Genomic DNA, 14,744 nt, shown 5'->3' with positions numbered 1-14,744 from the left:
CCTCCGCGCTCGCGGTCACAAACTTGAGTCCAAGTTAGGTGCCCAATTTATAAGTTCTAAATGGCGAGAAAAGGGGTAAAGTTGGTAACCGTCATGGTGCGACGTTAAATTAAGCGCTTGGTGGGAGGCAATCCATCGTTTTCAAAGTTTTTCATCATTTTTGAAATTTTCTTTTTCAGAATAGTTTATTTTATTGTTTTTGACTAATCTACCAAGTTTCATATTTTTTGGAGTTGTTTTGGAGAGGGATGAAATTAGAGCAAAGAACATAACAATGTAGAAAATAGTCCATGAGCTAAGTGTGGAAAGACTGCACAGTGAAAAAAAAAAATGGAAAAGAGGGAAAAATACAGAAAACTGCCTTTGGAAATTAAATGAGCAAACAAAGTGAGGCAGTGCACTATGCATAGTGAGCATGTCTAGGTAACACTATAATGCAAAACTCCCAGGTGAAAAACGTGTTGTGTGTATTTGAAAGAACCAAGTGCAAATTGCAAAAATCTGCCCAATATTTTACCACTAAACTGCACAAACACTCACACACACCCAACTCTAAGACCTTCGACCCTCCTAATTCTATCGCCACTCCTTACACAACTCACCATCACAGGCCACAAACAACCAGGTACGCTTCTCTTGTTCTTTCTCTGTTATTTTCTCTTCCCTCTCTCCTCTCCTCTCTCTCCCTTGCTTTCTCTCTGCTGAAATTTTTCTTTTCCTTTATTTTCTATACCTATGGATTGTTTATACGAAATTTGGGGTCACAACTTGAGGTGTTGTTGGCTGAATGACATGTAGTTGTGCTTTTTTGAACTATAATTTCCTTGTTTTGGGGAAGGTGATTCAATTGTCTGATGGTGAGAAATAGCTTGTTTAAAGAGATGCACACAACCTAGTCGATGAATTGTCTAAGAGGGGAATTAGTTCATCAGTAAAGTCTTAGTAACCGAGCACTATTAAGAGTTGATTGTGAGTAAGTTTTGGATATTCAAGTAGGTTGTGGACTGCTTCTTGGTCAAATTGTTTGAGCTTGTCACGGTATCTGCTTGGCGCGAAGTGTGGCGAACTTGCCTGTAAGCATGCTCAAGTGTTCAGATTCCCCCCCCCCCTCCCCCCACCTGCTCTAATGATCTTTAAAGGCATCATAATGCTTGTGTGGGGTGGGGGAGAGCGACATTAATTGATACTATGACTGCCGGTGTTAAGCCAAGCGACTGTGAGTGTCATTCGTGCTAGTGTCGTTGTGTGTTGTGCCAGCTGATTTAGAATGATTCTCAGCTACTGAACGAGTTATCCCAGCGTACTAGATGTTTCAGCATGTGTAATTTGAAAGATGTGTTTATGATTTTTTTGGGGGGGTAATTGTTGTGCTGAATGTCATTAGAACGAGCTAATTTCCACTTTAACAATGTTCTCCTGCATATGTCACTCTACTCAAGAGATGAATGATCATGAATGAAGCTCAATGGCACATATACTGTAATGCAAATTGAATGTTGTGAATTGTAGAATCCTGAGAATAGAAGTTATCCTGAGATGCCATAAAAGAACATCGAGTTTGAGTGTCCGAAAAATTGATTTGGTGGTTGAATAGGTTGATGGATATTCGTAATAGTTTTGATGTATATGAGTACTAATGAAAGTTCTTGATGGCATTTCTTGGTGTATTAGGATGTCTATGATTTTTAACATCAAGACTCGATTTTTATGCCAAATTTCATTATATGTTGGATGCACCTAATGTTCTCTGGTAGGTTCTTAAATGATCCTTCATTTGGTGGAATTATACTATACCAAAGATTGTTTAGCCAAATGAAAAGGAATTTATGTCTAGCTGATTTGAAACGATAGACTGCTGAGAAATGTACATTCTGATACAAAATGGCTTCAAGTTCACCTTATGCTCTAGTTCAGTGACATGTCTATTCAGGGAGTCCCTCTTACTTTGCTTCTATTGTGTAGTTACATTGAGGACAATTGTCACGCCCTGAACCATGGCCTGAACGTAATACGGCACTCGATGCCTTGCTGCATGTGACCGAACGAACCACATGGCTTGCTGAGTCTACATGCGATATGAACTGATGCGGAATATAAAGTAAACATGCATGAATTGTGAAAACATGGAGTTCAATAATCATAAGTCTGAAAGTATTATTATTATATCATGAATGCGGAATTATAGTAATGTAGCCAACGAGGCTAACTCAACTGAACATCTAACATGACAACTGACTAGTCTATGAAACCTCGCGATATGAACGATCTAAATTATTCACGGACAAGGCCCAGCATACCCTTAAATACAATGGCCGACATAAATAGAAGTAAAGACAAAACCTCGACTGAGATGAGGCTCACCAAAAGCTGATACTAGTAATGTCCTTACGAGTAAATCCGCTGTCCTGTAAATCAATACGTGCATCGTGAAATGCAGGCCCCCGGGCAATGAAAAGGGGACGTCAAAGACATTTGAATTGTACTGGTATATAAAGCAACTGAATGAAATAAAGCATGGCACATGAAATAATGGAATGAAATAGAAGCTATATTCGAAGTCAAGATTTAACACGAGATCATCTAATAAGTCTTGATATATATATATATATATATATATATATATATATATATATATATATATATATATATATATATATATATATATATAAACATTTTAAGTTGAGAGAGCATTAATATAACCGACAACATAAATCAAACCACGTGGGTACGTGGAGTCTGGTACCTGACCCGACCAGCAAAGCTCTCATACCTTGCCAGGGGTATGAGATATGAACATGACATGAAAGGATCCAATCAATAAAACATGAAGGAATCGTCCTAATGCGGGCGGAGCAATCCTTATCCTACGGTGCTAACGTATTTTCAGGCTATCTGAGCCTTCTCGGTAATCTGTGGAACTCCTAAAAATATGAACATGAATATATTTGTCTTAGAAGCCCATGAAGTATATAAACATGATTGTAAACATGATTCGTGATTGTATTATAACATGAAGATAAATATATAATATAGCTTGTATAAAAACATGGAAACATGTAGAAGTTCATGAAAATAAACATGAAAGTTCATATCTTGAATCTAAGAACTCATGGAATGCAAAGTATGGGTTTTCAACTATGACGAAAAGATTCTTAATAACCAAAAAGGAATATTAAGAACACAATAACGAACTATTAAAACAAACATGGTATATCATGGTACATGTACTTAGGATTATCATGAACATGTCTAGAACCCTAGTTTTGGTGAACTTTCATATAATCGTGGAAGAACGTAGAATGTGAAGAACAATGATGTTCCCACTCGTGGATAGAAACCCTACATACGTGGTGATACTCTAAACTCGTAGTAAAGGTCTGAACTTTGAAGAAGAATCCCAAAGCCTTAATCTTGAATTTCTTAAATGGGTTTTTTGAAAACCCTAGGTTAAGAATGGTGAATTCTTGTTCAGGAATCATGGGTATACATTAGAATTGACTTGGAATGCATAGAATAGGCTTACTTTGATGTTTTAGATTGATAGGAGACGAAAACCTTAATGCTAGGGCTTGGGAATTGTGAAAATTGATTTTCTAGAATGAAGTGTCGTATATATATTGTTTGCTGTCAGGGAGGATTGATGGTGCACTTGACGGTCCATCGACATGTCGGCGGTCTGTCGAGTTGCTTAGACAGTTCGAGTCTGATTTTTTACGGTGCATCATTAAAGGTCCGTCAACATGTCGACGGCCCGTCGATTCAACCGTACTGTCAATAGTCTGAGAAAGTCCAGAGAGTTTGCAAAATGAGGTTCCTAGGGACGGTGCATTTTGACGGGCCGTCGATCAATCGACGGTCCATCCCTCTAGCCGTCGAATGCCACCCGTAGAATTGAGTCTGATTTTTTTTACTTAAACTCCCCCTTTTTGGCTTCTGGGATCCCTGAGTCATAGACGTGGCTTAGTTTAAAGGTACGAGGTGTTACAACATCTCCCCTTGAGATCATTTGTCCTCGAATGATGGGTCATGGTTAAGAGTGTGACTGGACATGGCTTGAGTACATGAACATGAGGAAACATGACATGGAACATGGAGACTGAATTTTTATGACATGGTTACATGGAAACATGAATATTGAGGCATGGAACATGAGCACTGGATACATGAGCTTGAAACATGAGACATGACATGGACTATGGAAGGGTTACCTTGAACATTCTCTGTTGGTTCCTCAAACAAGTACGGATACTTGGATTTCATGTCTTCTTCGGCTTCCCATGTAGCCTCTTCCACTTTCTGACTCCTCCACAAGACTTTTACTGAGGTAACTTCTTTTGTTCTCAACTTGTGAACTTGACGATCTAGAATAGCTACGGGGATCTTCTTCATAAGTCAAACCATCCTTAACCATTATAGTATCAGTAGGAACAACCAACAAAGGGTCTCCCACACACTTCCTCAACATGGATACATGAAACACTGGGTGTACAACAGCCAAATCTTGTGGCAACTCAAGCTCATAAGCTACTTGACCAACCCTTGGTAGAATTCTGTAAGGTCCAATGTATCTGGGACTAAGTTTTCCTTTCTTGTCAAATCTCATCACACCTTTCATAAGTGAGACCTTTAGGAACACCCAGTCATCAACTTGAAATTCTAAGTCCCTACGCCGCACATGCATCAGGACTTTTGGCGACTCTGAGCCATCCTCAAATGCTCTTGGATCAACTTGACTTTTTCCATAGTCTAATAAACTTAACTCTGGTCCTAATAACTCAACCACCTACCAGCTAACCAGAGCACAACACAAACCTTAAAGAGCACCATAACACGCATGACATGACATAACAGGGTATCGGAACATGAATGTGACTAACATGAATACTAAACTGACATGAATACGTGAATAATAACTTTCATGAGTCCCGATCTGACATGAACACATAGATATTGAAGTGAATGAATACACAGCTACCATACACGAGACTTGAGAAAGAATTCGCGAGCATGAATGACATGAGTACTGGATCACGAGCATAAACATGACATGATTGCATGGACGTAAGGAGCATGACATGGAACATGAATACTGGCCGACGTGGATACATGGGTGTTGAACTGACATGAGACTTGAATACATGAAAACATGGATATCATAACATGAAATTAAATGCCAAAAACATGGATTTTACAACAGGAGATTTGTGTGCTGAGCGGAGATGGAATTTGAACACTTAGAGACTTGATCATAGATGTTCATATACCACCATAATGGGCATATGAGATAGGAGTATGACTTAGGCTTTGAATGTAAGCGCAACTCGATGCGAATGAGACGGACATGAGTCATAGAACTAGAATACGATCTTACCATAGTTCTAGCATAGACATGACATGAATACGTCGAATATGAGTGGAATATTTCTTAAATAAGTACCACAAGGTACCTGAAAGGATCTCTTCTTTGAAATTGGGGTATAACTTTACTTCAAACCTTACCTTGTTCGTTCTGAAACATACTTATGAGTTGGCTTACCTTGCTTATTATCGTGAGCGGATCATAAAGAATTGGGAGAAAATGAAGCATTCGTACGAATCATATGAGACACTTCATTTTGGGGCATAAACATGCCATGGGACATTGAAAATGAATGACGTAAAACGGAACATACGTACATGGAAATATAATTAATATGGCATATAACGTTAATACATGAATAGCATGACATGGGGCATGGGGACATGAGCAACATGGCGTTTACATGAGTACTTCGAAGCTGCTTACCCTGGCGTTTGGACACGAGTTCATGAGTATTGAAGTAAGAATAAAGCATAAGTGTGACTTGCATGGAGTAAAATTTGTAGGCTTCACTCTTGGGTACTCAGAGACATAGGGGCACAGATAAGCTATCACCTTTGGAACTTACATATACTTACAGAATGGGACATGGTTCAACATAGCTTACTCTTATCACTGTGAGTAGATGCCCTCGTTATAAAATAAGGTTCATGAAGGAAGGGATTATAGGCATGAGTACTTCGTGCATCAAGCATCTAAGACATGAGTATAAAGTCACTCTGGACATGAACAAGGCATAGGTACTTAGGAAAAGAGAAGTGCATCCTTAGTGCCAAGCTATGAGATGGTTTAAGACATTAGCTAGAGGAGCATAAGCACGAATTACATCGAATCGTGGGTAGGACATCCATCTTGATCTACTTTCATCATTACCTATCACCATCATTGTTACGATACCGCTATAAGTGGGATGCATGAAGAGATGAATTGGGGTACGAGTACGTGGCAACGTGGATAGCATAATCTTTGGGGTCAAAATAAGACATTTACCTTAGTCATTCTCCTCTTATTCGAGGGATAGGTGTGGATCGCATAGGATTTTTTGTCTTTAAATGTTGACATTACTTTCTCCCTGATCCTTATCAAAATCATCATCATATTCGAAAATCACTTAAAAGCTAGATCATGGACATGGGTATAATTGCACGATAGATACGTGGGACAAGATTGCGGTTTTTAACTTTAGACACGAGTACAACCTGATGTGCGAAACATGAAAGAACATTTCTTTTGCATAGCTTGCTACCTATGAAGTCTTCATCCTTGAATCATAAACATGGAGTGTAAAGCGCTTACGTGAGAACGATATAGTATGTAAGGTATGAGTAGAGTACTTCTAGGCATAGGTACCACCTAATACATGAATTACTCCAGAATAACGTTACTCCAAACTTTTCTTTCTCGACACTTATCAATATAAGGAACACATGCTATACCTTGGTACTTTGTCGTACCATCCCCCCTTTAGTTCAAAAGCTGACGTTTTAAGCCTGAGAATTCCTTAAGTCTGATGATAAGTCGCTATCTGATCATTCTCCTAGTTCTGACTCTAAGACCATCGTTATGAGACTTACTTTTTTAATTTCCTTGCCTACCTTCTCTATTACCCATCAAAATAATCCTCTTAAGATAACTTACTAACATTACAACCTATAATGCTGCCAAAACACTTAAACAAGTTAGGATTATACCAAGAGACTCAACATCATCCAATTGTATCTTCTAGTCAAACACTAACTTTTTTGTTTTAGCCATATACATAGTCACACTGAAGTATGTCTTCATCGTTGAAGGGAAAATTTTAAAATACCTTACTCTGAACCTTCGATCACGATGTAGCCACTAGAACACAATAATTCAAGAGGCAATACCAGCTCATACGTATGAAGAGGGAAAACTATTGGCATACCTACGACAACGTTTGGCGATGCCTCTAAAGCCTAACAACCTACCATATCATGATAACGGGTCTAACCCCCTTTTTATTCCTGACACTTGACTCCTACCTGTGCCTCGACCTGCTGGTGCCTGAGTGCCATGGGCTAGAAAAGGTGTTGCTGATGTTGATGCGACTGGTCCGGTGGGCTGAACTGCACCCCCACCTCTGTTGGCACTACTATACTTGGCCAATGGGCGCTCTCTCTGCATGTGGCCTCGAAGACCACAATTATAACATACATCCATGCTCATACGACACTTTCCTGCATGCCTTTTGCTACATTTGCTACAAGGAGGATACCACTGAAACTTTAAATCCATACTGTTATTAAACTGGGGCATTCCCTTTGTAGATATCCTAATCCTCTGCAGACGAAACATTCCAGAGCATCCTCAGGATAGGGAGCTGAGTGGCAATCTCCACGGCTTAACTTGGGGCACTTGGTCTGCTTGTGGCCCCTCTTACCACAACTATAGCATATGTTGAGTCTTATGTAGCATTCGCCTAAGTGGCGCTTCCCACATGTGGGGCAATTTGGTATGCTTGTAAAATCGGTCCTCTCATGTCTTTTTGTTGCACGAGCAACTCTATTACGTGTCGGATTCATAGTTGCATTATCGAGAGGGGGAATAATGGCACATCCCCTCGAAACAAGAGCCTCAAATGCATTAAGGGTTCGGTCTATTCTCCCCACACGTTCCGGTCCAATTTGCTCCATTCCTGACAACTCCATCTGAAAGGAACACGTCGATAATAATTAGCGGTAAGTCTCATTATTCCTTTAAAATGAGGCGTATTCGGTAGAAAAGGACAGAAGTCAAAAAATTTCTTACGGCATAGCTCTATGGCACGATCTAGAGTAGAAAGAAGTGAGACAATCCTAGATGTCTTGGTGGTCAACTGGTTATATGTGTGGCGCGCACACACATACAAAAGCGACCCCACTAGACATGGTTTCATAGACTCCCTAAGACACTAGAACCTAGGCTCTGATACCAAGCTTTATCACGCCCCGAACCATGGCTTAGACGTAACACGGCACTCGGTGTCTTGCTGCATGTGATCGAGCGAATCATATGGCTTGCTGAGTCTACATGGGATATGAACTGATGCGGAATATAAAGTAAACATGCATGAATTGTGAAAACATGAAGTTCAATAATCATAAGTCTGAAAGTATTACTATTATATCATGAGTGCAGAATTATAATAAGGTAGCCAACGAGGCTAACTCAACTGAACATCTGACATAACAACTGACTAGTCTATGAAACCTCCGACATAAATCTGACTACTAAATTGTTCACCGGGACAAGTCCCCCGGCATACCTTAAATGCATAACTGACATAAATAGAAGTAAAGACATAACCCCGAATGAGATGAGGCTCACCAAAAGCTGATACGAGCAATGTCCTAATGAGTAAATCCGCTGTCCTGTAAATCAATACCTGCATCGTGAAATGCAGGGCCCCGGGTAATGAAAAGGGACGTCAGCACATTTGAATTGTACTGGTATGTAAAGCAACTAACTGAAATAAAGCATGGCACCTGAAATAATGGTAGCTGAAATCGAAAGAACGTATACGTAAGGGTGCTCGAACATCAACATGAGTATCATCGACAAGTGTATATATATATATATATATATATATATATATATATATATATATATATATATATATATATATAAACATGAGAAAAACATTTTAAGTTGGGAGAGCATTAATATAACCAACAACATGAATCACCACGTGGGTACGTGGAGTCACAGTACACGACCCGCTAAGCAGAGATCTCATACCTTGCCAGGGGTATGAGATATGAACATGACATGAAATGATCCAATCAATAAAACATGAAGGAATCATCCTAACTAGGCGGAGCGATCCTTATCCTACGGTGGCTAACATAGTTTCAGGATATCTGAGCCTTCTCGGTAATCTGTGCAACTCCTAAAATCATGAACATGGATATATTTAGCTTAGTAGCCCATGAAGTATATAAACATGATTGTAAACATGATTCGTGATTGTATTATAACATGAAGATAAATATATAATATAAATTGTATGAAAACATGGAAACATGTAGAAGTTCATGAAAATAAACATGAAAGTTCATATCTTGCATTTAAGAACCCATGGAATGCAAAGTATGAGTTTTCATGGATTATGGACAGATTCTCAATAACCAAAAGGGAATATTAAGAACACAATAACGAACTATTAAAGCAAACATGGTATATCATGGTAAATGTACTTAGGGTTATCATGACCATGTCTAGAACCATAGTTTTGGTGAACTTTCGTATAATCATGGAAGAACGTAGAGTGGGAAGAACAATGATGTTCCCACTCGTGTATAGAAACCCTACATACCTGGTGATACTCCAAACTCTTAGTAAAGGTGTGAACTTTGAAGAAGAATCTCAAAGCCTTAATCTTAAATTCCTTAAATGGATTTTCTGGAAAACCCTAGGTTAAGAATGATGAATTCTTATTTAGGAATCATGGATACACATTAGAATTGACTTGGAATGCATAGAATAGGATTACTTTGATGTTTTGGATTGATGGGAGAAGAAAACCTTCGTGCTAGGGCTTGGAAATTATGAAAACTGATTTTCTAGAATGAAATGTTGTACTTATACTATTTGCTGTCGGGGAGAATTGACGGTGCACTTGAAGGTCCGTCGAGTTGCTTAGATCGTCCGAGTCTGATTTTTTACAGTGCATCATTGACGGTCCGTCGACCTATCGACTGTCCGTCAATTCGACCATAATGTCAGTAGTCTGAGAAAGTCCAGAGAGTTTGCAAAATGAGGTTCCTAGGGAGGGTGCATTTTGACAGGCCATCGATCAATCGACGGTCCATCCCTCTGGCTATCGAATGCCACCCGTAGAATTGAGTCTGGGTTTTTGACTTAAAGTCCCCTTTTTCGACTTTCGAGATCCCTGAGTCATAGACGCGGCTTAGTTTAAAGGTACGAGGTGTTACAACAATGCAACATTTTAAGTTGGGGAGTGAAACTTCATTTTGATAGATATTTTTGTGATGGGTGTGTGATATGTCATGATGGATGATAATTTGGTAGATTGATTTTATTTTGGTATTTTTTTTTTCACTAACATATTTATATTAGTATGATTTTTATTTTATTTTTTGTTTAGTTTTTGTTTGATTTTGTATGCCTATGTTTTGTCGTGTATTAGCAATATCCTTGGCTTTTCTTTGTCGTGGTTCTTTTCCCCAGGATGCTAATGTTTTTAGATAGTTTTGAGTCGGCTTGTCCCTATGATAGATAGTTGGACACTTTCTTAAGGGAAATAAGCCTTGTAGGTTAGGTGTAGAATTGAGTTTTAGGTAGTTTAGGAGTAAATATAGTGTTGGGATGTGATATTTTTGCCCCTTCGCTAACTTTTGGCTTGCTTAGTACCAACTTATTTAAACTTTGACATAGGAATTCTTGATCTTTGAAAAAGAAAATGACTGAAGTAATGATTCTTGTTTTGGACTTTGGACTCAATTTTTAGTTCTTTCTTTCACTAATTAGTCTATTTAGATTAAAAGTGACTTTGTGAGTTCATTTTGTTTCAATTGGATCTTGGATACATATTCTAATTGAGTTTTCATGTGCCATGTGTTGTGAGGTTTATTTGCGAGTTCGATTGCATATCTTGTGGTCTAGAACTTGCCCGGAATGTGTTTCAAGGAGAAATCCTAGATTTACTTGGTTTGAAAAATGAAGTTAGGCCTTCCTTGAACCGTATTTGTGCCTTAAATTTCCTACCCTTGCATACTTTCCCTAGTCAACCCCTTTTGAGCCTTTCACTTTTTCTTTGACAATCATGTTACAAGCTTTAACTTTTTATTCTTTATAGACCTATTTTTTGGCATCCTACCTCCCTAAGTGTTTTGAAAGTGCAAATATAGGCTAAAATCCTAAATTTGGCGGTGATGGTTGGAAAAAGTTGTGATATGGAGTTACTTTAAGGGTGAAAAGTTGAAAGAAAAAAATGAAGCAGTAAAATAGAAAAAGATTTTTTTTTTTTCTTGGGAAACTTCCTTATTATTTTGAAAAAAAAGAAGAAGGAATAATAAAGAGTTGTAAATAAAGGGAAGGCTAGTTGGTGAAATGAAAAATAAAGAAAAGGGTGGAAAAGTTTGAAAGAAAGTATGATTTGATTGTTGCAAATTGTAGTGCTTAGGGAGATTTTGAGTCACTTTTACTCAAATTGTGCCCTACCTTAACCAAAAACCTACATTACAATCCTTTAAGTCCTAATTAATTTTGAACCAAGCGTGTCTATATTAGTGGAGAAATACATAAAAGGCAAGCCTATGGTACTACTTGTGTGCATTTAAACATCTTTGTGTGTGAGAGAGCTAATTCTTTCAATTTGATATCCTATTTTTGTCTTAAATTGCATTTTATGAGTTGGGATTCTCTCTCGATTGTGAGGGCACATGAGAATTTGAGTTGTGAATTTGTTCCATTTTCCAATTGAAAAGAATGAACAAAAGAAAGTTGTTTTGCGACAAAGAGGCAAATTTGAAGCTATAGTGTCATGACTTGATTGTTACTTTGATTAACTTGGTGTTTAAGCATTTGAAATGAAATGAAATTCTTGAGAACTTGTTGGCGACTCATGTGTCTTGGATTAATTGTTGGTACCAATTAAAGTCATGTGTTTGTGCTTAAAGTAGACTTTTTAACTTGGTATGATGTTGGTGCACTATTGAGTTGATTCCTTGGAAGGAGATGGTATGTTTTGATTGCTTGAGGACAAGCAATAGTTTAAGTTTAGGGGTTTGATAAGTTGGTATTTTACAAATACCAACTTATCTCTTCTTTAATCTTAGATTTTTGCTAAGCTTGATTGAGAAAATAGTGTATTTAATGTCGTTTACTTTCATTTTATAGGTTCTATGTAATTTAAAAGTAATTGGGAAGAAACCAAGTGAAAATGAGGCAAAAAGGAGCAAAAACGAAGAAAAGAAAAAACTGGCTAGAAGTGCAAAAAAAGGCCAGTTTTGCAATTTCGAAGATTTGAAATTATGAGGACTGTTTTTTTCATTTTTTGAGTGAGGAAATGGGGGAACTACAAAAGGAAGACAAGAGAGACATTATTTTCATCTTTGGCCATTTTTACAAGACTTGGAAGCTAGGGTTCATCAACTACACCATTGGAGGAGAAGATTGGAGGACTTTAATGATAAATTTTTTAAACCTTTCTTCAATTCTGTATTTTGTATTGCATATCTAAGTGTGTAGCAATTATTATTCACTTGAATCTTGTTTATATGAATATTCATGATTAAAGTTTGGATTAAAACTCTTGTTTTGCTTATGTATTGAATGATTTTTATTTCTAATTAAGTGGGTCTTTGTTTCTTTAATTAATCTTGTTCTTTACTGTTTCTTAAGAGATTAGCTAACCCTAGCACTCGCCCATTTACTTCGATTTGAGCTCGGAAGAGGAAAATTGAGGTTGGGAAAGATTAATTAACAAGGATTTGGGACTTTAAACCCCAACTAATAACTTGAGCTAGGAGTACGAAAGTTAACTTGAGATTCAATTGGTAGTGCTTAATATCACACCCTAAAGCTTGAAAAAATTTAGAGTCAAATTCATTGATTTGGTTGAAAGACTTTCAATGAGATTTTAGAAACCATTATCTATTAACATAACTCGCTCTTAGTTGTAAAATCATAAAATGCATCGGATCGTTACTTGAGCGTAATTTCCCTTGTATCCATGCTTGCGGCCATTGATCATTTTCCTCGCTTTCTAATTAGTTTTATCTTTGTTAGTTGTTAAACAAAAAAATCAAATATTAAGAAGTGTTTGGCTTAGAAAGTATAAATTTCTTACTTGCTTGATCACCTAGTATATTGTTCCCTGCGGATTCGACCCCGACTCATAGTTGGGTAAAATTATATTGCGACGACTGCATACATTTTCTCTTTGAGGAGTGAATTTGGACGTTATCAATAAGTAGCGGAATACTTTATCGGCGTTTTTTGGAGGGGGTCTTGATGGCAAAGGAGTTCATCCGAACCCCCTAGGCGAAAATTTATACGGTATATATAAAATCAAACTTATTTTTATACATACAATATATAGTAAATGTTGAATACCCTTAACTTCTTGGTATACCTACTTCTTTATATTTCCGAACTCCTTTGATAGAAATCCTAACTATCCATCGAGTGCAGGGAACATAGATGGGGGCGGAAGTCAATCAATAATGCAGTTAGTTGAGTTGTTTTCGGATCTCTGGCAACATTTGTTGACTCTACGTCCTTGGGAAGTGTTTGAATTTCCCTAATTAGACTTGTAACACGTGCCTTCCCACTGGTTTCATGTATTTCTTAAACTTGTTATCCTTTTCAATTTTGATAAAACAAGTTATTTTTTTCATCTCTGTGGCACCATTTAATTTGATATAATATTTAATAAAGAAATGATATAAAAAAAAATTGTGGTCTAAAACAAATTTTAGACATCTATGCGGCTATAAATCATTTCATTAAGGATAAAAATAAAATTTTAAAGTTAAGTTAAATCTAATTATAAAATGTGACTTTTTTTTTTTGATAGATTAAAAAAAAAAAGGTACAACGTAAATTAGAATGAAAGGAGTATACTTTTGTGAAAATGCCACAAAATATGCATCTTATGCTTATTTTATGCAATCCTGTCTTCGAATTCTATGTCTTCTTGGAAAATTAAATGGCATAATATTGGGACCCTGGTATCGTTTATCCGGCGTATATTTGAATTATTTTTATCCTAACTAGTATTCGTACCCGCGCGATGCGCGGTGAGTATCAAATGAAACTAATCATAGAAAATTATTATCTTATTTATTTGATATAATAAAAAAAAACTATTCTATACATTGACATATTTAAAGAAATTTGAGAAATATTAAATTATAATATTACTTATTTGAACACAGTAGATTATATTAATTTAATAAACTCTAAATCTTATTATGATTAACTTTGTTCATCATACAATCCTGATTAATTCTTGATCTATGACATAAAAATCATATCATTACAAAGAAAAGGTTTATTTGACAAAACTATAGTTAAGTAACTCACTCTAAATGTTATTTTTGAAAGCAAAAGAACTTATGAAAGCTATGTTTTAGAGTTGCCTGCATTAAAAATTAATGTACATTTTCAATTTTTAATGTGGTACTTGAATTCATTTATATCCGAATTTTTATTTTTGGTTCTATTTATTAAGTCTTCGGTCATACACTCTTGTTCGTAATATAATTTTTTTCATCATAATATGATTGAAAATACTTATCTTTCAATACTAATAAATCTTATAGTCTTAGAAGTACTAAGATTAGGCAAACATTTTGAGTGAAGTATGAGCTATAACTCATTCTGTCTTTTTTTTTTTTTACCATTTTCTCAATAA

General features: G+C 36.7%; 1 long non-coding RNA gene across 1 annotated transcript; it reads left to right on the top strand.

Moving 5' to 3' along the window:
- Window positions 1-253: 253 nt before the first annotated feature.
- On the top strand, window positions 254-12,398 carry LOC132059441 (uncharacterized). The gene is made up of 2 exons (XR_009415566.1): window positions 254-625; window positions 12,224-12,398. It is a non-coding gene; the product is annotated as an uncharacterized LOC132059441 (long non-coding RNA).
- Window positions 12,399-14,744: the final 2,346 nt, after the last annotated feature.

Source organism: Lycium ferocissimum, chromosome 6 (genome assembly GCF_029784015.1).
Source record: "Lycium ferocissimum isolate CSIRO_LF1 chromosome 6, AGI_CSIRO_Lferr_CH_V1, whole genome shotgun sequence".
NCBI lineage: Eukaryota > Viridiplantae > Streptophyta > Magnoliopsida > Solanales > Solanaceae > Lycium > Lycium ferocissimum.
The sequence above is the reverse complement of the archived record's forward strand: the minus strand, read 5'-3'. Positions and strand labels throughout refer to the sequence as shown.